Here is a 23,183-nt window from a genome sequence, read left to right on the forward strand (position 1 = left end):
AATTGGAGCCATTTATTAGCAACATTATCTGAGTGTTACCTGAGTCCCAGAACAGAAGCAGGGCTTTGGTGATCCAATCTGACAAGGCTGGTGGTCACTTACCCAGAAAGGGAAAACAAGAACAGCTGATAATAAAACAGAGATAAGAACTGTAATTTTAATGTAGCCACACTGCAAAGACAAAGCTGTGTCGCTGGTGGCTCTTGGGTTACATGGGGAAGAGCAAAGTCTAGAACTGACAGACTTTAAAAAGTATATCATGGCAGCATCAGGGATGTCTCTGTTGCTAAGGAAGCAGGATATCAGTTTCAAAGAATTCATTACTGCTCAAGAGTGCAATATCTATTTGCTTCACTGAATAGCTATCAATTAGCCTTGCGGTCCTGGAGTTTATAATAAACTGAGGAAGGGAGGCAATGGTCTGATCCTGGCCCTTAATGTGAAGGTCAATAGTTAAAACCCAAAGCTGGCCTGGTTCTCTTCCCTACCCCTTCCCATACATACAAAAGGAAGAAAAAAAAAAACACAGAAAAATTATTTATCAAAAAGATACATGGAGTATGCAGTGAGTTAATAATTGGATCCCCTTTTATGATTATTTTAGTTTTCCAAGAAAATTGCTTTATGGCATCAAAAGTTGCCAGGTCAATCAATTTTCATAATCTGAGTTATAGATTAAAAATCTTGCTTAATACAATTTTTTTTACTTATGGAGTATTTTGACATGTAATACAGCTTATGTAAGATAAATGAATTCATAAGTTGAGTTTATAATAGTCTTTATGTAACATTCACATCAATATTATCCCACACTATTATGTCCAATAGTTTTCAAATATTATATGCATTGAGTAAATAAAGAAAATAGGACAGCTTGCTAAGTAACTGCCTTGGATATGATACAGTTGGGGATCAAGTAGCTGTCAGTACAATTCCAGAATTAATATCCCTCATTATGCTCTTATTAAAATAATAAAAAAAAACATGGCCATGTTTCTGAATACATTTAACACATTTTATTTTGAGCCTATAAACATTTTACCTATTTCAAAGCTCATTTAATATTGAAAAGAAAACGAGAACATAAATGATGAAAATAACAAATTCTATACAAAGCCAATGTAAAGACAAAGAATGGCTCCTTCTGTGTGTTTCCTGTGCTTGCTTATTTATTTATTTATTTATTTATTTATTTATTTATTTATCTAAAGTGATAGAGAAAGAAGGCATCCAGTTGATGAGTGTAGAGGTAGGTAAGATCTGGGAAGAGATAAGGGAAGGGGAAACAATGATCAGAATATACTGCATGAATTTTCAATTAAAAAAAAAAAAAGACAGCAGAGCCATGAGAACTTACCAGGGCATATATTAGAGGACCAGAGTTCAGCAACCTAAAACTCCCCCATATTAGGTAGTCTTATTATCAACACAATTATCCATAATATTTGTGTAGTATAGGAAATAGCAATTGAGTCAGCCTGATAATGTTAGTAAGAAAAGGCCAGCTATGAGTGTAACTAACCTAATGACGTCAATAGTACTTCAGCCAAATATTGACTGGTATTAACATAATGAATTCAGGCATTCAAGAATCATCTATTTCTAACTATAAAGAGGTGTGGAACACCTGACCTGGCAGTGGAATGAATCATGTCTCTCTAGAAACAATCTTCTGTTTATTTTCTTGGTTTTTAAATTTTTAATTTTGTTAATTTTTTGATCATATTTTGACTATATCATCCCATGTCTCCTCCCCCAATTTTTCCCAGACCACTCCCAGACCCACCCCATACTTCCTCTCTCCCCAATTTTTTTTTTTTTTTTTTTTTAGCAAAGACTGTCTAGAAGCAGATGTTTTCAATGGATTTCTTCATTAGCAGGAATCAGAGCCTGGCAGAGAAGTCTACCTGGCATCTGGACTGAGACAGTGTACGGCTGTGCCATTAGACCTTATTACATCACTGTCAAAAACACAATGAGCTGGTATCTTAGTGATCATAAAGTCAACCAAGCTCAATCAAGATAAAAACAACACAACTGCAGAAGATTTTATTACCCGCAGGTAAGGTGAATTCTGCGGGGGGGGGGGGGGATTTTCAAAGTAGAACTCTCCCAGAACAAAGGAAGTGTTAAGACCCATGCACGTTCATATGGGGAAATACATGGATGAAGGGGACTCCTTCCTGAGCATGTGCAAGTTAGATAGCTAGATAGGTAGATGATAGATAGATAGATAGATAGATAGATAGATAGATAGATAGATAGATGATAGATATTACTGAGCATGCTTTGTTTAAGGACATGGATAAGGAAGAGCACAGAGGATCACTTCTAGATACCTTCCCCTTATGCCATAAAGATGGCAGCTGACAGTACTCCTGAACTCTGGCTTGTGTCACTGGTGTTCAGCCTCATACTGCTTTGGCACAGCACAAGCAGTGTTTTTAGAAACCTTGCTCCCATTAACATCTTGGGAGCAGCCAAAAGGAAGAATAACTTGGAGAGTGAGTTATTAATGATATAGGTTTTCCCTCTCTATCTCAGGTTATCTGCCTTTTTAAAATACAGGACCATAATAGAAGAAGTACTCTCAGGGTGCGGCATAGGGTCTTTTCAGCATGGCAGAGATGTTCAGAGTCTCTGGGTAGTATAGGTCATTTGTGTAGAATCTGCTTAGAAGATACAGGACAGAGGGTAAGACAGGCTCAGGAACATGCAGGTAAAGTCACCTTGGGAAGGTGCAAGAGCTACCCTGTCTTGAGAACTTCTGTCCCTATAGGAGTTGATATACCTTGGCACGGCTCTTGAAAAATACTGTGCCACAAGTAATCACACTCTGCAAATAGATGCTCTGGTTTAATGTAGGTATTATACCTCCAGTCCATGGGCCACTTACTAGTGTCAAGTAAACTTGTATTAGAAGCAGCAAGGCTTAGTAATTTTTCCCTTTCTCTGTTTCCAGAGAAACACAGCTGAGCCCTTAAGTGAAGGTCAAATACTTAGGCATGGGGGGGGGGAGAGTTTTTTTTTTTTTACTAACCTATGCTCACAAAAATATTCAAATTGCAACGTTGTTTAAAAATAGAAAGAAAAAGGCAGTAATTTGTTACTATTGAAGATTGCTATTATTCCAGCACTTTCATCTGGAAATTATAAATAAAGCAGTAGAAAGAAGGATTTTATTTGAAATTTTCTGATATTTGGTTGCAGAGAAGTAAGGTTAGTAAATGTCGGAGCATCAGATGACAACGTTGAAGTAGTAGACTATGATATTTTTAATGAAACATTCCCTCAAAACAAGAATCAAGTGTGACTGTTAAAACCAGAAAATAAAGAATAGGGGGCTGGGTATTGGCACAATTTGTGAAGATTACCCACAGATTCCTTGATATGCATAAGAACTATGCAATCATGTAAGAGGAAGTCTTTTCAATGTCTCCATTACAATGAGGTGATTGAGGTGGTCTCAGTTTCCTTGGCCTTTATCTGCAGGAAAGAAGAGGCATGTTTCATGCTTCTGGGAGAAGATGCTAAGGCCCTTCCTTCACTTCATGTAGGATGCCCACTATCCCAGAACCTCACTGTTAAGATCCTTCACAACAAAAACCATTCTAGGCCTTAGAAGAAATTGTTCTACATTTATGGGCAGTTTGCATGAATAGGAGGGTCAATCAAATCTAGAATGTGACATTGATGTGACATAGGTACAGACTATCTGGGCTAGGTATTACAAAAAAGACTATTAGTAATTTTAAAGGGTATTTTCTATTTGTCCATTCAAAATTACTTTCTGCACCTCATCTTGGAGTGCATCCCTAATAAAGATTGTATTTTTGTATATATTGAATTAATTGCATGGATTGCATTCATATTCTGAATTATACTTAATATTTCTTTTTGAAAGGTAGAGTCTGACAAATTTTGAGGTTTTTGCAGGAGATATGACAAGAAAGTGAGGTGGCATGGTTTCTTGCATAGAACCTACCAGCAGGATGCCTTTGATAACTCCTTTTCTCACCAGATGTCACTGTGGTGGCTAAAGCATGGGTTTTACTATGTGATGTTTGCTGAGTTTGTTGTTGCTAAAACTTTTTTTTTAATTTCTGTTTCATGTGATTGTTTTAAAAAGAAATATACATTTTATCTGAAATCAAGAGTAGTATGTTGATGATGATATTTCTAAATAATAGACTGTCTTAAGCAGAGGCTTCATTGAGAATTAAGTCAAATGCTTACATTTATCCAGTCTGATGCTCAGAAAAACTGTAAAGAAAATAGTGCTACATCTTGGAGACCCTTATTTTTCAAGTCAGTAAGCTGTCTCACTGTTATCTTTTTCTCTTTGAACAATCTTTGCAAAATAAAAATGTAAAGCAGAAAGTATATTTATTTTCCCTTCCCCAGCAGGTTCTTTAGGTTTAAAATATCTGATCTTTTTCAATGTGGTCTTAGTTTTATTTTAGAATCAAAATGTGATATGAGATAATTGGAAAATAAAATGAGTAGGTCATCATTACATCTATCAAGTCATTATGGTGCCAGGCAACCTTTTCTATGCATATTTCTCCTACCTCCAAAACTTGCTAAGCATCTCAATTCACAGGTTTCCTTCATAACACTAATGGCCATTTCTGAGAGGATATTTGATAATTATCAATTACTGTCCCTGTTAAGTTATTTTGTATATTTCCACTGGCATGTAAAACACTTTAATAAATATTTTAGTATGCTAATTGTTTCTTGTATTTCTAAAAATAGCTGTAGATAAAGTACAGGCACATTCATTTACTTATAAAATGTATAAATAGCTACACTCCAGGGAAGTATCATATAAACTAGATCTCACTAAATCACTTTGAGCTATGCTCAAATACAACAATATAAAGAGTTTTGGTGTCAGGGTGGAAAGGCTCTGGACTCTGTAGACCAAAGTAGGGAGCAGCCCTTTGACAACAAACAAACAAATAAACAAAAACAAAGCTATGATATTATCAAAATTGTTGGACCACCTGGATGGTTTGCCACGTTTCCCAAGGATTCTGCACATCTGTGAGGCTGTGAAGAACAGATTAAGAAATGAGGGTTGTGCTTTTGATTAGTGTAACCTTCTCTAAACAGTGTCTTCTTACAAAGCAAGAGCCCTCAGAACATTGCTGGTCTTCTCAGATACAGCCAGGGAAGACTCTTCGGGATTCCTACTATCCTAGGAAGCAGTCCTGCTGTTCCTGCTCACGGCACCATAGCTCTATGGAAGTCATGCTCTTTGTTTAGAGTTGTCCACTAGGTAGAGCCTGATGTAAGAGACTGGCTATACAAAGCTAAACATGAGGCCCAGGATGATGCTAGCCTGGAGCAGTGACTTTCTGGATGAATTGATCAGAAAATTAGTTTAAGTTGTGGACAGAAGAGCAATAATGAGTCACAACACCAAACTGACAAACTGTGCTTAGATAATCAGAACAAGGAATAAAGGCACTACAATAGACAGTTAACTGTGTCATACATGATGGATAGATGTACGGGTGGATGGATGGATGGATGAATGGATGAATGGGTGGATGGATGGATGCTCAAAAAGCTGTGGTTCATCCTTTGGTACCTAGTTCCAGAATTTGGAAGCTCTGACAGGAATTATCACTGACATGTAAGATACATAAGCAGACTAAGGCACAAAACATTTGGATTTCGCTGTGATCTTTACAAATGATACTTTGAGAACATCCCCCTAGGCTTTCCATACCCCCATTACTCTGCCTCCACTTTCTCAAAACTATGTATTTAATTTTATATAACAATATACTAGCTTCACGTTCTACTACATATCTTTAAAAGGCTAAAAAATTTATAAAACTTAGAAAGAAAATGCTAGATTAAGTAGTTTTTACCCTCCTAGGTCAATGTAACTCAGAATCTACCTGTCTCCACTTCTCTAAGTGTATGATCCTTTTCTCAATAAAAATGATATCGACTCTCATACCTATGGGGCTGATCTGCATACTCTGTAGCCTGAAGATACATTTCTTCTCATTCAAAAATATTGAAAGTTCAATTATAGAATAATTTAAGTTGTGCACAAGTCACATTCTTTGTATATGTTTGCCAACATTTTACCTCCTTTTATGATTCAAATTAGGAATTTTTCTACATTTTGTTAAGCTCTCCACCACATTTAAAAGTCATAGAAAATGAAAAAAAATCAGAGGATATTTTGTAACTTAAAATAAGACATTATCAAGCAAATTGTACTTAAATTCTCTTTTTTAGTTTTGAGCATGAAAATTAGACAATTAAGTAGATGGTTCTGAACTGTCTTCTCATTTGTGGAGACTTAATGGCAATCTTTTAAGTGCTGTGAATTTTAGTTGAGGCTTAAATACTATTTATTTCTCATCTATTCACCTCTGACTTACTGTAAAAAGCACTAATGTTCTTGTTTGGATAGTGGAGGTGATAAATATTGTTGTTCAGATGTATCCAGGGTAGCAGTATGTACTTCAGTTAAGATTCCATAGGAACCCAGCCCAAGGCCTTGAATCAAGTGTAGCTGGTTATGTCCCTCTCCTGATGGCCCAAGCTGGGACTTCTTCAGTACCATGAAAGGACACCTAAGGTACAAGTGTGACCATGAGGAGACAGACCTGGAGATAGCAAAAGATCCATAGGTTGTAAACTACATCCATTCCCAGAATTCTGGGTGGAAAACAGGTAAATATCTCTATCCTTTGAGGAGATAAAGCTGCGTATTTAACTTTCCTTGTTTGCCTAGAGTTCATCTGTGTGAACAATGACCTTGTACCCACTAAAATTATTTACAAGGTGTGTGTGTGTGTGTGTGTTCATTCCTGTGAGCATGTGTGAGAGAGGAGGCCTGAGCACAACTTTGGCTACTGTTTCTCAGGTATTGTCTGCCATGTTTATTGAGACAGTGTAACTTTTGAGTCTAGAGATCCTAAGCAGGCTAACTAGCTGGCCAGGAACCTCAGAGAACTGTAATCCCCAAGGTGGAGATGATAGAGACACATTTTTACACGTAGCTTCTTTATTTACTTTTGTGTGAGCTCTAGCTATGAGGAGCCTGAAAGTCATGGCTGCAAGGACTCTTGAATCCTAATCCCTGGCATAATGATTTCACACAAAGGTATTTTTGAATGTAGGTTGTAAAGTTTTACTGAAGTTTTTCAATATTTTAATCTCTATTTTCACCTTAATTCATCCATTTCGCTTTCACCTTTATAAGTTATAGACTGCACTTAATAGATTTAAAAATTGCTTACTTTTACATTGCATTTTATGACTTAAAAAGTTCTAATTACATTAATCTCCTTTTTATATACCTTTTTTTATTTCTAAGAGATGCTTGCAATTGAAATTTTCATTACAAGTTTGATCCAGGGATGTTTACAATTGTTATATCTACATAGCATATTCACATTTTCATGAATTATTTATTCCTGTTGTACCTATTGGCTAATAATTTGTATTAAGGGCTATGAAAAAGGGTGCTATCTATACTAATGACTGCTCTTTGACATAGAGTTCATTAAATGACATTACATCACATCCATGATGGAAACATAAAAATAGCATTTCAAAGATCTCCAAAACTATCATTCTCTAAAATGACAATATGATCTCCTTTTTCAGAGTAAGGGAATTTGTTCTTTTAGTTTCTTCCTGTATCTTACTGGCAAAGATTGACTACTTTTGATTTGAAGTGTTTTCTGAGACTTTGGTGCAGGCTGCTCAGTATTTCAGAAAATAATTATGTATTTTCTAAATAAAGTCTATGAGCATGGTAGTATTGGTTAGATCTATGATACCCTATAATCAAGGCTAAGTAGTTGTACTTTCGGGATATTGTTTTGCTTTCAGAATTGTTTTTCAAAAAGTGGTACCCAGGTGTTATCCTGAAAATGCAGCTTCCCATGCTGTGGAACCCTGAGAGCTATTTAGGTTACACCAACTTAGCTGAGACAAGCTATTTGATGAAAGATAGAAAGACAAGAAAACATCAAAGAGATTCCAAAGTGCAGGAAATTGTAGCTCAATTATGATTATCATGACTTCAAAATCCACAAGAGAAAATCAAAACAAATAGATATAATTGTAAGTTTTAGTTGCCGAATGTCTAGATTGTTGTCCTTAAACATCTGAACACCTAAAAAAACACCTAGAAAACATATGATGATTCCAAATAGCTTATTATGTACAAAATCTTTCATGGTGAGTTTAATTGTTTCAATATCAGTGGTAATTGTGAGTGAGTCTTTAGAGATGGTTCACTGGTCACAATTTTAGAGGGCACTGTCACCAAATATTTTACAGAAAGTCTGTAAGCTCTATATATATCAGAATAGATACAAAGATCAGAGCCCTTGATTTCAATTCTAATGATTCTTCAACTCTGTCAAACACAGTGGCCACTGCCAATCAGTTCAGCTCAATGTTGTGTTTTGGTTTATTCAACTGACTAGCTACCTTGTCTCCACATGTTAAAGGATTAAATAATTATCCACAGCATGTTCCATTGCCTTGACACCATGCGTATTCAGATACATAATAATCTCCACACATGCAATGTTCATAAAATATATAAACTATCAGTAATTAGTTTTGATTATCTGGTAACATAAAAACCAAAACTTTTTAAAAGTGAAAAAAACTATGTTTTGGATATTAGAAAATATACAGAAATAGGCTGGGTCATGGCGGCACACACCTTTAATCCCAGCACTTGGGAGGCAGAGGCAGGTGAATTTCAGTGAGTTTGAAGCTAGTCTGGTCTACAGAGCAAGTTTCAGAACAGGCTCCAGAGCTATGGAGAAACCCTGTTTCAGAAAACCAATAAAACAAAACAAAACAAAACAGAATAAACATAATTAGAGCCAAGAATTCAATTAGACAGAGACTGATTCAGACACAGGCATAGATATCCATTTATATAATTTTTAGTTTTTAAAACTATTTTTATTCTCAGATTATAATAAAATTATGGCATTTCCCTTTGCTTTTCTCCATCAAAACCTCTCATATGTTCCTCCACACTCACCTTCATATTCCTTGTCTCTTTTTTACTTATTGTTTGTGTGTGTGTGTGTGTGTGTGTGTGTGTGTGTGTGTGTGTGTGTGTATGTTCTGAAACATAAACTGCATAGTCTGTGTATAATGTTACTTGTATGTATGTTTTCAAGGAAGCCAGTTTGGTATTTGACAACCAGTGGTATGTTCTTCCCTGGGGAAAACTCCTCTTCCACTTTCAGCTTTCTTAGTTGTCTAAAGCTTATGAGGGCATAAATACACATTTGGCATTAATGTGATGCTCCAAAAGGAATGTTTGTGTACTGAGGCAGTTATACTAAGCTTATTACTTTCAAAGTATGGTTTTAAAATGTCCCTTCTTTCTGTATATAATATTTTATGTTTTATGCTTCTTCTCATTTTCAACTGTACCAGGTACAAACGTAAAACAATAGAGGAAGTTTATTCAAATCTCTTTCCCATGGTTACATTAAATCCTCACTATTCCTTATAAATGATATATATAAGGAAACTTCTGTGCCTTTGAATATCTTGAAATATCCAGCTACTGTTTTCTGTCATTAAATGACGCAGGTTCATGAGTTCCATATTGTATGAAATTGGAAGTTACTATGTTTGCCTTTGGCACGTAAATGAAAAGGCAAGGAGGCTAGGTTAGAATCCCACTGATGTCCGATTCCTCTCTGTATGCTATGAATACCATTGGTTAATAAATAAATAGTCTTGGGCATGTGCAGGAAATAGTAGTAGGCGGGGAAAACCAAACTGAATGCTGGGAGAAAGAAGAAGTTGGAGACCTTGAACACCTCTCAAAAAATTACTTCACCCAATAAACAGCAGGAAGCAGTTTGGAGAGAACTATGCTTGTATTCTCAAATATGGTTTGTAATGTTTAAAGGGGCATATGCTATAGAGATTTGTATTGGTATTAATAATGGTTTATTGATACAAACTTAAGGTCAATCTTGTTATATGTATATTTCTGCTCTTAAGGTATTGTGATTGTGTAGTTCATTTAAAAATGTAAAATAAAATTAAGAAATATAGGTTAATAGATAATCATCAATAATAGTCAAGCTTGTAGTCATGTTAGTTAGATTTTTTAGTTGGACAGAGATGTATTTCAGAAGGATAGGCATTCTTCAAATCTTTCAAAGACCTTTATATAATGGTATTTAAATGTTTTAAGAAGTTAGAACTTTTCATGACAGTTAGACACATCTGTTCCTGGCAGCACCAAGCTACTTCAAGAGGATGATGGGTATAGAAGAGGCTCCTTAGGGAGTTTGCTAGTCATTTGAGCAAGAAACTGTTCTTTCCTGGACTGATTGATGGTTTGCTGTGCCAGAAATTCTGCAGGACACAGTAGAAAGTTCCTGACAAATTGCCAATATAGGTGGAACTCTCTTTGAAATATCCTATTTTATGGAAAAGTCTGCTGGGTACTATGGGCCTGTAGTCTGAAGAAGGATGCCTCAATGGTACAGAAGATCTTTGGGTAATCTTCCATGTAGCAAGATGTCTCTGTCAATTCCAGAGTTTTAGAAGTTACTTACTATGTACTTTCTGTTTACTTAGGTAATGTTATATTCTTCTGGAGTCTTTGATGGAGTTGAAGAATTTATACTTATATTTACAGTTTTCCTTAGTTATGATAAAAGATAACATAGATATAAATATTATAACTGTAATTCTTGCTTGATACCTGTTTTGTTATATGTAATTTTACTATGTTAAAATTAAAACCTTTCTTTTTTATTTAAACAGAAAACTGAAGGTGATGTGGAATTCCCCTTTGTATGCTGTGAATACCATTGGTTAATAAAGAAATTGTCTTGGGCCTGTGCAGTGTATAGAGGTAGGCAGGGAAAACTAAACTGAATGCTGGGAGAAAAAGAGGAGTTGGAGAGAAGCCATGTAGCTCCACACGAGACAGATGCTGGAACTTTACCCAATAAGCCACTGCCACATGGCAATACACAGCTTAATGGAGGTGGGTTAAATTAAGATATAAGTATTAGCCAATAAGAAAGTAGAGCTAATGGGCCAAGCAGTGTTTTAAATAATATGTTTCTGTGTGATTATTTCAGGTATGAGCTGCTAGGTGGCCAGGAAATAAACAAATGGCCTTATTACAACATCCTAGTCCTATTCCTGAAAGTACTCATTCCTGAAGTAGTCACTGTCCTCAACTGGGAATTGCTGACTATGTATTATTCCACAGAATAAATGCATGTGTTTGAAGAGGAGGATTTCATAGTATAGAGGTAATCATCTTCTTATTAAATTATCTTTCACTTATTTTATACTCCAACCAAAATGAGCCCTTATTTATCCTTTGTGCTGCATTTTACTGAGCCTCTATAAAGTATGCACTCCAATACCCTCTTCTAACCCAGATGCTCTTAATCCAAATATGAGCCCTGCCTGTTGACTTCCTGCTTCATGGAGCTTTACCATAAGGTGTTTCCCCCTCTCTGTGCATTTTGTCTTCCTCAAGTCGTTCCTGTCGTGTCATTTCTTACCTCTCATCTCACTGGTCAGTTTCTACTTGGTTTGCATCCACAAATTTGCTCATATAAAGCCTGACTAAATAGACAAAGCATTTAAGATATTAACCATGCCCAGTTCAATGCCTCACCTTTATGCTCTGATAGTGTAGAACTTTCTGCCCATCAGTACTCACTCTTCTTCAGTTACCTCTCCACTTATTACCCATACTCAAAGACTCCATTACCAAATATTCTTTGTTCTCTGTGAAATATGTTATTTAATTACTTTCCACAATGTACTCTGGGGTTAAAGCAGCTTAAGGCTAAAATCCTGGAAAATGATATTGCTATATCTCTCCTGATGTTAGCACTATCTTATAGTTACAGTGCTTGGAAGTATTCCTCAAGAATGAACTTCTGTTGATGAATAAGAAGAAAGAAAAACAAGTGATAACTGAAGAAAATATCTAGAACTAGCAATTACTCCAATGTGTAAAATAGAGGCAGTCACAGCTAACCTATTTACATTATCTAAACTTTTATGTTCTGCCTTTAGTGACTGGAAAGGAGAAAAACCTGATGATTTCCACCTGGCAAAGCTTCAGTGATGACTAAAGAGTCTTCTTTACATGATTGAATAGAGAACGAACACATTTTCTCATTCAGACCTGGAGGGAGTAACTTAGTACATTGCTGAAGAGAATGATGTACCAAACCCTGTGATTTCTAAAAGGCACGTCTACAACCTACTAAGCCATGCTCAGAAAACACCGACATTCATTCTGCAGAAATAATGGAAAGATGTCCTTTAACTATGACTTTTGGAATACTTGTCATAAACGACAATCTGGGTATTTTATAAACATTTTACTGAAGTATCTAGTGCACTTTCTATTTTACATGTGGGAAATAAAGCCGGGGAGATTAACTGACTTGGCAGAATTTACAGAGCTGGTTAATGTCTCCAGAAATGGTCACAGAGAAATTTCCAAATTAACTATTTAGCTTGCTTTTAAATTAATCAGTAACAATTTCCTAGTGTTCACTGCACTAATGTTATTAAGAAGTTTTGCAAGTGGCTATTACAAAGACTCATAAGTGAGCCTCTGAGCCCTCTGGGGATCTCTGTAGCAGAGTGTTTTTATGTGATTGCAAATATTACCAGCAATGATGCTTGGGTGTCCTAAGGTGGAAGTATCAGCAACTAACTTGAACCCTGGGCTCATCACATCTTGTTGATCTTGCTATTTTCATGCTCATCAGCTCTGGGAATTTATCCCATACATTAACCAAAAAAAAACTGCATAAATTTACAGATTGGCATGCCAAGGTGAGCTAGCTTTTCCTCAAAAACTCTCAGTTTTCACAGAGCTACCTGTCTTTCTTTGGTTTCCTGCAGATCTTGATTGTGAAGTAAGCATTTCAAATCAAGTATTTTCATTAGAAGGCACTCTGTATGATGGAGAGGTGGCAAAGGAAAGAAAGGAAAATCTATGACAAGATAAATCGATGAGCATGCTTTTCAATGGCTTGGCACTGGGAAACAAAGCAATCTTGCCCATCTGCTGGAAGATGAGTATTGAATCTTCATTGGTGGGGGTTTTCTCCGTGGGGGACTAACAGGCAGACACTTGAGCTTTCCAGTGCCTGTACTGGGTCTGCTAATGTTGCCAGAAGAAACATCACTAGAAAATCTCAGGTGCTCTAAAGAAGAAGGCATCTTAGCTTACTGGAGACAAGGACAAAGAGGGCAAGCTCATGAGCATACCTGTGAATCTCCAGACTCACTTACCATTGACTCTTCATTCCATTCCTTCAAACCTTTGGTCTGACTGCTTATTATCTAGACTCCCATTGTTTGTGGCTTGTTTGTTTTAGAAGTCATTCAGAATGTGTTTATTGAGATTTACACCACCTCTCTGGGTAGGCTTTCAATCAATAACTAGAATGAAATGGCATCTTCCACTTGATGGCAGGAAACAACAATTTTATCAGTCACTTAATTATAACATTTTAAAGATGTATTTATGTTTTATTTCATGTGTATGGGTTTTTTGACTGCATGGGTGTCTGTGTATCACATGCACAAAACACTGTAAACATCATTGGGGTATAGAGTCTGCTAGATCTGGCTAGAATTAAAGACACTGTTAGTCATTGGTGCTGGGAGAGCAACCAGTGCTCTTAGCCTTAGAACCTATTTGTTCAGCCCCACCTTCAAATTTTATTGGATCAGTTGCAGTTACAGCATCAGGCAGGAGGCATAAACACTTGGGGAAAATCAGGAATTTCGTTTTACAGTATACGTTTAAAAGGAGCCTGTTGTCAATGTCAATTTTCAACCTGTGCAGTTAGAAGAAGGCATTTGTGGTAGAGAACAACCTGCTCTACATGGAAATGACTTTCTTTTTTCTAGGATGAGATTGCCAGATAGCAGATCTGACAAGTCCTGAAACATCAGTGTCAGTCACTGAGAGGCACAAGAGAGTTTCCTTTGAGTTATTGCCTTGCCTCAGTTACTCCTAGGTAAAACAAAAAGATTTAACACTAGTGTAACTAATTTGAGTACCACACACCAGATGTTAGTAATAAAGTAATTTCATTAGTGCAGGGTCAATGGAGGTAAGAAGTGTTTTGGTTTGAAAGTGAAAAGCCTCTGCAGATCCTGTACTCCAACACTACGTCCCCAACTGGTGGCACGGTACTAAAGGACAGATGTTAGTAATGAAGTAATTTCATTAGCACAGCGTCAATGGAGGTAAAAAGTGTTTTGGTTTGAATGTGAAGTGTTTTGGTTTGAATGTGAAGAGCCTCTGCAGGTTCTGTACTCCAACACTACGTCCCCAACTGGGGACACTGCTTAGGGAGTTTGTGGAACCTTTAGGCATCAGGCCTAACTGGAGGAAGTGTAGCACTGCTATAGGCCTGAGCTTGTGCCAAGTCCTGGTCAGCAGCACTGAACGCCATCTCCAGCAGGCTTCTATGACCATGCATGGACCACTTTCTAGACCTTCCCTGCAAAAGGGGTATCCAAACTCCTGTTTTCTCTGGGTCACACTGGATAAAGAATTGCCTTAGGCCACTGTTAGGATACACCAACACCAAAAAAAAAAAACAGATAGCAAAAAGAAGGTCTGTGTATATTTTCATGACGTTGATCACCACACAGAAGCAAAAAGGCCTCAAACAGTAATCTTTTTTTTTGATGTTAGTAATATTTAGTTAGTAAAGAGAGATACAGGAAGGCAAATATACATTTTATTTTTATTAGTTTTTATTACTCTTTTTGAAATTGTTTTTATTGACCTATACATCTTTCTCCACTCCTGTCCCATCCTCCCTGTCCCCTTCTACCCCTTCTCGTGACCCCCACTCTCCCAATTTACTCAGGAGATCTTATATCTTTACCTTTCCTATGTATGTCTCTCTTGAGGTCCTCTTTGTTGTCTAGGTTCTCTGGGATTGTGGACTGCAGGGTGTTTTTTTTTTTCCTTTGCTTTTTGTCTACAAGTCACCTAGGAGTGAATACATATTATATTTGTCTTTCTAGGTCTGAGTTACCTCATCGAATGTTTTTTTTCTTGACCCATCCATTTGCATGCAAATTTCAAAATGTCATGTTTTACTGGTGTGTAGTATTCCATTGTGTTAATGAACCACATTTTCTTTAGCCATTCTTCTGTTGAGGAGAATTTAGGTTGTTTTCAGGTTCTGGCTATTACAAATAATGCTGCTATGAACAGTTGAGCACATGTCCTTGCAGTATGATTGAGCATCATTTAGTTATATACCCAACAGTGTTACTGATGGGTCTTGAGGTCTTGTTTCCTAATTTTCTGAGAAATTGCCATACTGATTTTCATTGTGGCTGTACAAGTCTGCACTCCCAACAGCAATGGAGAAACATTCCCCTTACCCCATATCCTCTCTAGCATAAGCTTTCATCAGTTTTTTTTTTTTTATCTTGGACATTCTGACAGGTAACTTCACATGGAAAAACAAAATACCCAGGATAGACTAGACAATCCTGCACAACAAAGGAAATTCTGAAGGCATCACAACTCCTAACTTCAAACTCTACTACAGGGCTACAGTGATAAAACAACCTGGTATTGGCATAAAAAACAGACAGGAAGACCAATGGAATTGAATCAAAGACCCATTGAATCCATATACCAACAAACACCTGATTTTTGACAAAAAAGCAAAAAATATGAAATGGAAAAAATAAAGCATGTTTAACAAATGGTGATAGCATAACTAGATATCAACTTGTAGAATAATGTAAATAGATCCATATGGAACACCATGCACAAAACTCCAGTTCAAATGGGTTAAAGACCTCAACAAAAAGCCAGCCACACTGGACCTCACTGAAGAGAAAGTGGGAAATAAACTTGAATACATTCGCACAGGAGATCACTTCCTAAATATAACCCATTAGTTTATGTACAGCATCTGTATGTAGGTGTCCACTGAGGCTGAAATAGGATGATGGATCTCCTAAAATTAGAGTGAAGCAGTTATGAGCCAACTGATGCGGATGCTGGGAACATAACCCAGGTCTTCTGCAGGAGCAGCTAACTCTTAACTTGCCGGGCGGTGATGTCGCACACATTTAATCCCAGCACTTGGGAGGCAGAGGCAGGTGGATTTCTGTGAGTTTGTGGTGACCCTGGTCTACAATAGCTAGTTTTAGGACAGGCACCAAAGTTACAGAGAAACCTGTTTCAAAAAAAAAAAAAAAAAAAGCAAAAACAAAAACAAAAGAAAACAAACATACCACCACCAACAACAAAACCAAAAACCAAAACCAAAACAAAACCAACTATGTGTGGCATCATCTCTCTAGCTCCAATTTTTTTTTAATAATGCAAAGGAAATGATAACATGCCACAAGTCAAAAATCTTTCCAACATTGATTCTCAACTAAACCTTATCTTACTTCTGCAAAGTTACAAAGGACAGCGTCAATACTTTTAAGGAATTCCAGGAAATGATGATAATCTAATCCTTTGGCACTTAGGAAAATTACAGTCTTAATGAGTTACCTGACATTATCTATTTTTTAATACTTTCCCACATAAATTTTCACAATGCATTATGCAACATTTCATTAAGCTTGAGTTTGAAGTTAAAAGCATTGTTTTCTATGGGTTATACACATTTTTGTCCATTACCTAAGATACCATCCCTATTCTTGTGGACAAGAAACAAAGAAAATTGTTGTAACATAGTTTGTAATATTTTGTCTACAAATCTCTTAATTTAGTTGCAACTTCTAATGGTTTAAAGAATTCCTTCAGTGACATTTTATCATTATATTTAATCCTTCTTACATAGCCCACTGTATATACTGAATCTGAGCTACTTGTAGCTTGTAGGCCATAAGTTAAAAACACGACCTTAAATCATGTGTCAAAGCGAGCTTTTTTTCCCCTTGAATTGCTTCTGTTTGAGTAGTTTGTCACAGCAACAAGATAAAAGTAAATACTACAGGAATGAGGTTAATCTCTATATTTCTAGTTAGTAAAAACTTACACTTATGTCATTATTGTAGGTCTAAATTCAAATTTCATTTCCAAAAACTACTGTCTATGTAAATCTGAGCTAAATAATTACACTCTTATTGATGATGTAGACATAAGGAAAACACGAACCTAATAGAGTTTTTCAAATGATTAGATTAGATAAAACAGTCATTTATCACTAGGCATGAGTCCTCACACACAATAAATGGTGACTAAGTGTCAGCCAATACTTCAATTAACACATTATTCTTTTTGTTTTTACAAGAACTATTACAACTTTAAAAATTTCCATTAAAACTTACACATTAATTTTTCATAAGTAGGAGATATATTTTCTAAATTAATTCTAGTCCTTTTCAAATCAGAAACAATCATACGACTGTATAATCATATGTCAAGTGAGCAAAAGCATAATTAAATTTGATTAATGTGTTTTTTTACTAATTATATAAGTACATCATATTTTTCCTGGTTGATGTAAAAGTTAAACATTAATAGATCATTAAAATTCACAGTGTGGTAAGCAGCCACTAAGTCATAAGTACCACCCACTTCAAGTAAAATATTTTAAAAAATAAATATTGTATATTAATCACACCATTAATTTTTTTCTGTTCATTGGAATAATTCAGAATCCTTTCATATGCATTTGTAAATTATGGGTGGTTTATCCTAATGGCTGAGAATCAGGGGTATTTAAATGACTTCATGATTAAATGAGTTCCTACCAGCTCAGCCACTTAGTTTAGTCATACCATGACTCTTTTCATCCATATTAGAAAAGCTTTAACAAGAAACATGTATATCAAAAATTAATAAAATTATAATTATTTCCAACATAAAAATCTCAGGAAAGAAAGAAAAAGCATAAAACTTTCAAGTAAATTAATACATGCTTGAAAAATTATCAAATTATAGTTTCCTGGCAGCAAATGCAAAACTAAAACTAAACATTTTAAAACAGAGTTACAACTTCTCAGTTGTAGAAGGCTTAACCATTATAAAGATGCCAGAGGCTGAAACAATGATTCTGTGGTTAAGAGCATTTGCTACTCTTCCAGAGGAGTAGAGTTACATTCCCAACTGTCGAGTCAAGCAGCTCACAATTACCCACAATGCTAGCTCCCAGGAATCCAAAGCCATCTTCGGAATCCTCAGGAATGTGCACTCATGTACATAATCACACAACAGACACAACTATAAAATAAACTTACAAACAAAAACCACAACAACATGTCAACTGATTATTTTTCTTAACTTTATCTGAAAAATAACTTCTTTGACAATGTTATCAATGTTTATTAATGTTTCTTGACTCTAAATCATAATATGAACTTTTGACACCTAACCTTGGCAAGGGAATTTCTTCTGACCAGTGACTAGTGATCACAGCCATAAACATTCCCTGTATCTCTTATTATACAAATACAAAACAAGGATATAAAAATCCTACCACAGTAAGTGCTCCCAAGGTCTTTGTACTCATTCACTTTCTACCCCATCCCATTTCAACCTTAGCAATGTTGTTAGCTTTATACCACACCCCTAATCTCCTCAAAAGTCACCTCCCTTTTCATCTTGCTAAGTGCCACCTTGCTTATATATTAGTTAATTGTTCAATTGTTGTAGCACAATACCTACCAGAAGGAAATTAATGAAGAGTTAATTTTGGTTCAGTGTTTGAGGATACAGTTCATCAAGGAAGGGAAGTCATTGAAGTACAAGCTTGGGCTAGCCGGACATATTGCATCCACATGTCAGGAAGCAGAAAACAGTTAATGCAGCGCTCAGTTCACTCTCCCCTTTTGTTGAGTCTAGGTGTTGTGGGAAGTCCTTCTGTATATGTGTTGCTTTTATTGGTTAATAAAGAAGCAAAGGCATGATAGCAGGAACAGCTGAGAGCTTACATGTTGATCCTAAGTAAGAGGCAGAAAGAGAGAACATGGGGAATGACTGAAGTAAAACTTCAGTGCCCTGCCCCAAGTGACACATTCTTCCAGCAAAGCCACACCCCCGAATCCTTCCCAAACGGTCCTACCAGCTGAGGGCTGGGTCTTCAAACATCTGAGTTTGAGGGGGGTGTGACATTGTCTTTTAACCACTAGAGTTCCCTTATATTGAATTGATTATAGTAATGGGAAATTTGAAAAAAATCATATTACCCAGTACTAAGAAAAATCTATAGTAATCATATTTTTTGAATATGTCTGGGTGTATTAGAAGTGTGACCTGGTGAACATGTTATAAGATGATAATGATGATAATTTATTATTTTGTTAGAACACTAAATAATGGAGTCACCTTGGTGTCTTCATAGCTATGTATCACTGTATCCCTAGCCTTCCCTGTTGCTCCCTGCCTGACCTAGCTGTTTACCTTCCTTCCACTGGAGCCTGTAATTTGTTCTTATTGCATCTATTCATAACCCAACTTCACAACTTCTTTCTGACCTCTTCCTCAATTTATTATTCTATTTCTAGTTCTGTGTTATCAAGTGCACACACACACACACACCTCTTTTACACATACATATTTAGATTATTTTATTTTTTAAAAAACAATCTTTTCTCATTTTACATACCAATCCCAGCTCCCACTCCCTCCCCTGGTCCCATTACCTGAACCTTCACCCCGCCCCACTCCCCATTTACTTCCCAGAAAGGATAAGGCATTCCATGGGGAGTAAACAAAGTCTAGCACATTGCTTTGACAAAGGACCAAGGCCCTCCCCCCTATATATAGGCTGAGTAAGGTATTTCCAAAGAGAATGGGTCTTAAAAAGTCAGAACAAACAGTAGGTATAAATCCTGATCACACTGCTAATGGCACTACAGTATGCCCCAGCCATACAACTGTCATCCACATTCAGAGAACTTAGTTTGATCCTATTCTGGTTTCTTTCCTGTCAGGCTGGCATTGTTGGGTGCCCATTAGTTCAGGTAACCTGTTTCAGTGGCTATTCCTATAACGTTTTTAACATCTTTGCTCATATTCTCACTCCTCCCCCTCGTAAACTGGATTTTAGGAGCTCAGCCCAGTGCTCTGCTGTAGATATCTGTCTCTGCTTCTATCAGTTGCTGGATGAAGGTTCTATGTTGACATTTAAGATAGTCAGTCTGACTACAGGGCAATGACAGTTTAGTCACCCTCTCCACTACTGCTTAGGTCCTTAGCTGGATCCTTGGGGATTTCTGGGAATTTATATAGTGGCAGGTTTCTTGCTAGCCCCATAATGGCTCCCTCAATCAAGATATTTTTTGTTCTCTCTCTCTGTCCTTCCCCCGTCTCCACTATCCCATTCTCTCAAGATCTCCTCCCCCTCTCTTTCTCTCCTTTCCCTCTTATACCATCCCTTCTCCCCCAAGCCCATGCTCCCAGGAGATCTTTTCTAGCTCCCCTTCCTATAGGAATTTCTATATTGTAGTTTCTCTTAGAGTTCTCCTTGTTACTTAGCTTCTCAGGGGTTGTAGACTTCAGCAGAAACTTAGCAAAGAAATAAGAGAACTAATAGATATTGTGACTCAAATGAACTTAACATATATAGAATACTTCAACCAAATATAAAAGACTGTACCTTTTTCTCAGCACTTCATGGAACATTCTCTAAAATTGATCACATATTTGGTTGGTAACAAAGCAAACCTTAACAGACACAAAAAATTGGAGTAATACCCTGTATCTTATCAGATCACCATTGTTTAAAGCTAGAATTCAACAACAACATTAATCGCAGAACCTTACAAACTCATGGAATTGAACAGTGCTCAACTGAAACACCCCTGGGTCAGGAAAGATAATAAATACCCAAACCTATGGGATACTGTGTGAAGATGAACACTAAAAAGAAATTCCACACTAGCTCATAATAGAGTATACTAATAGGTTATTTATTTGAGTGTAGACTCACAGATCACAGTCCTCTGCATGAATAGGGAACAGAAACAAATCCAACAGCCAGAAGAGAGACAGAAGAGAGAAGGAACGCACAATTTACAATAAGCATTAATAGAATAAATGGACATGCCCATTTATAGTATAAATTATATATATATATATATATATATATATACACATATATATGTGTGTGTGTGTGTGTAGTTAACTTAAAGGATACTGGCTGTAGGATTTCCAAAAGCACCTCCTCCTTTTGTTTAAATAAGAGAGTTCTAAGCCTAATACAAAATTATATACAATAAGAACAAATATCAGCTATAAAAATTAGAATTATAACCAACATAAACAATATTAAGCAAGAAACATGTGATAAATGTTTCAATAATTATTCTATCCTAATGAGTTTAAGTCTTCTATTATAAATAACTTGGCATGTCATGAGAAGAAAATAACTACAACTATCTAGTCTTCAGACCTATCAAAGACCTGAGAAGGGAAATAATATTACTTGAGTAAGCAGGAAGTGCAATCAAGTAACTTTCAAAATGTGCAACAAATGACAGAGACAACTGGCTACCTTGGCAATCACCCAAAGTCTCATTTGTAATATTGGAGTAATCAATTTTGGCTAAGGCCTAGAGTAACTGACAGACCATTTTCAGAGCAGGAATATTTTCAAAACCATCTTACCCTGTCTTGGCAAGATTTGACAGTCTTTTTTCTTGTATCCTGCATGTCCTGTCCAGACATCATGCATTTTGTCAGTGGTTGATGCATGGAAAGTTCCTTGCCCAAATGCCAGTTTTGCCAAGAAAAAAACAAGCTCCAAATGGAGTGTCTTCAGTGCTCAACATTCTCTCAGGAATAGATTGGTGCTGCCACAAGCAATCATGTCTCATGTCAACAGAATTCTAATGTATTTAAATGCCATCTACAGTCTTTGAACTGGTTAAAGATTATCTATAAAAGCAGCATACATTTTCTATGTAACCTGATTAGTCTAACTATAAGTATGTCAAATATAGATGACTATTGACCTATAATTCTTAATACCTATATAACTTAAAGACTAAGACTTCATATTAGAATATTAAACAATCTTTAAACAACTGAGGACAATGATATCAAAATGTAAACAATGTATAAGTATCTTGATCAGAGGTAGAAATGTATATTGCAATATGTTAAGTATAGCCAAAATTGTATCAATATACAAAATGTCTTAAGCAGAGGTAGAAGCATGTATGCATACAATATGACAAAATAACTTTGCCTAGGTATACAAATATTGTAGATGAAAATAGGCACATATTCAATATAATTTAAGTTTGTATCAATATTTAAGAATCTATACTAATGTAAATTGCCTATAAATAATAGCTTACAAGTATTCATTCTATTACTCAATATTATTATTAGTGTGAGTAAGCTCACACTAATCTATTATCCAATCCAATTTCCCTTTATTTCAAAGAGATCCCCGAGCCTACATAATTCCCTTTCCAACCCCCAACCCTATACCAATTATAATCAACCCATAAATGATATCCCTAACCCTGAGGACAAACTTTGTTGGGAGAGGGGACGTCGTCTTCTAGAATTACTTCCAGATGTCATGGGAGCGATGTTCTTTCTATGGGATCCTGTGAAAGTAAAATGATGGTTAAGTTTCAAGATTACTGTCTGGTATAATTGGAAATAGTCTCTGAGTCTTCCGTAGGGTTTTTCTGAGATTCCTATTCTGTCCATAACATTTAAAAAAGTGCACCATTTCAACCAACCAAGTTGGAATCATCTTGAGCAGCTCGTACCCAAAACAGGTCTTATATCAACCAGGTAGAGTCATTGTTGTGGGGCCCTATCTCCTTCCTAGAAACTTCAAAGACTAGTGCAGGAAAATTTATTGTTCATTGTGAAAACTTAAACATTATTTATATAGACATATATTCAGGAAAGTTATGATAGAGACAAAAATAGGTATGAAGAAAAGTAAATTTAATTCTTTTTTTTTTCTGTCCCATACCAGAAGGCTCCTGACATGAGACAAAAACTCTGATTTTTTTTAACAAAATGCTTGGATTTAGAGAAGGCCAGAGTCATTGTCCAATTCCACAGCCAGCTTTGATTTTTAAGTGAGTCATGACTATTATTCTAGTTAATATTCAGAGAGTCTTAACCTCAGATAACCTGTCCTCATAAGTGCTAATTCTCTTTGCTTGGTGAACCT

General features: G+C 36.1%; 1 long non-coding RNA gene across 1 annotated transcript; it reads left to right on the top strand.

Moving 5' to 3' along the window:
- The first annotated feature begins 6,539 nt into the window (after positions 1 to 6,539).
- Positions 6,540 to 16,137, top strand: LOC126500914 (uncharacterized). Its single transcript, XR_007591462.1, has 6 exons — positions 6,540 to 6,705; positions 10,807 to 11,032; positions 11,130 to 11,306; positions 12,088 to 12,382; positions 12,931 to 14,057; positions 15,512 to 16,137. It is a non-coding gene; the product is annotated as an uncharacterized lncRNA (long non-coding RNA).
- Positions 16,138 to 23,183: the final 7,046 nt, after the last annotated feature.

Source organism: Alexandromys fortis, unplaced genomic scaffold (genome assembly GCF_014885135.2).
Source record: "Alexandromys fortis isolate MF-2015 unplaced genomic scaffold, M_Fortis_MF-2015_v1.1 scaffold_7, whole genome shotgun sequence".
NCBI classification, from domain to species: Eukaryota; Metazoa; Chordata; class Mammalia; order Rodentia; family Cricetidae; genus Alexandromys; species Alexandromys fortis.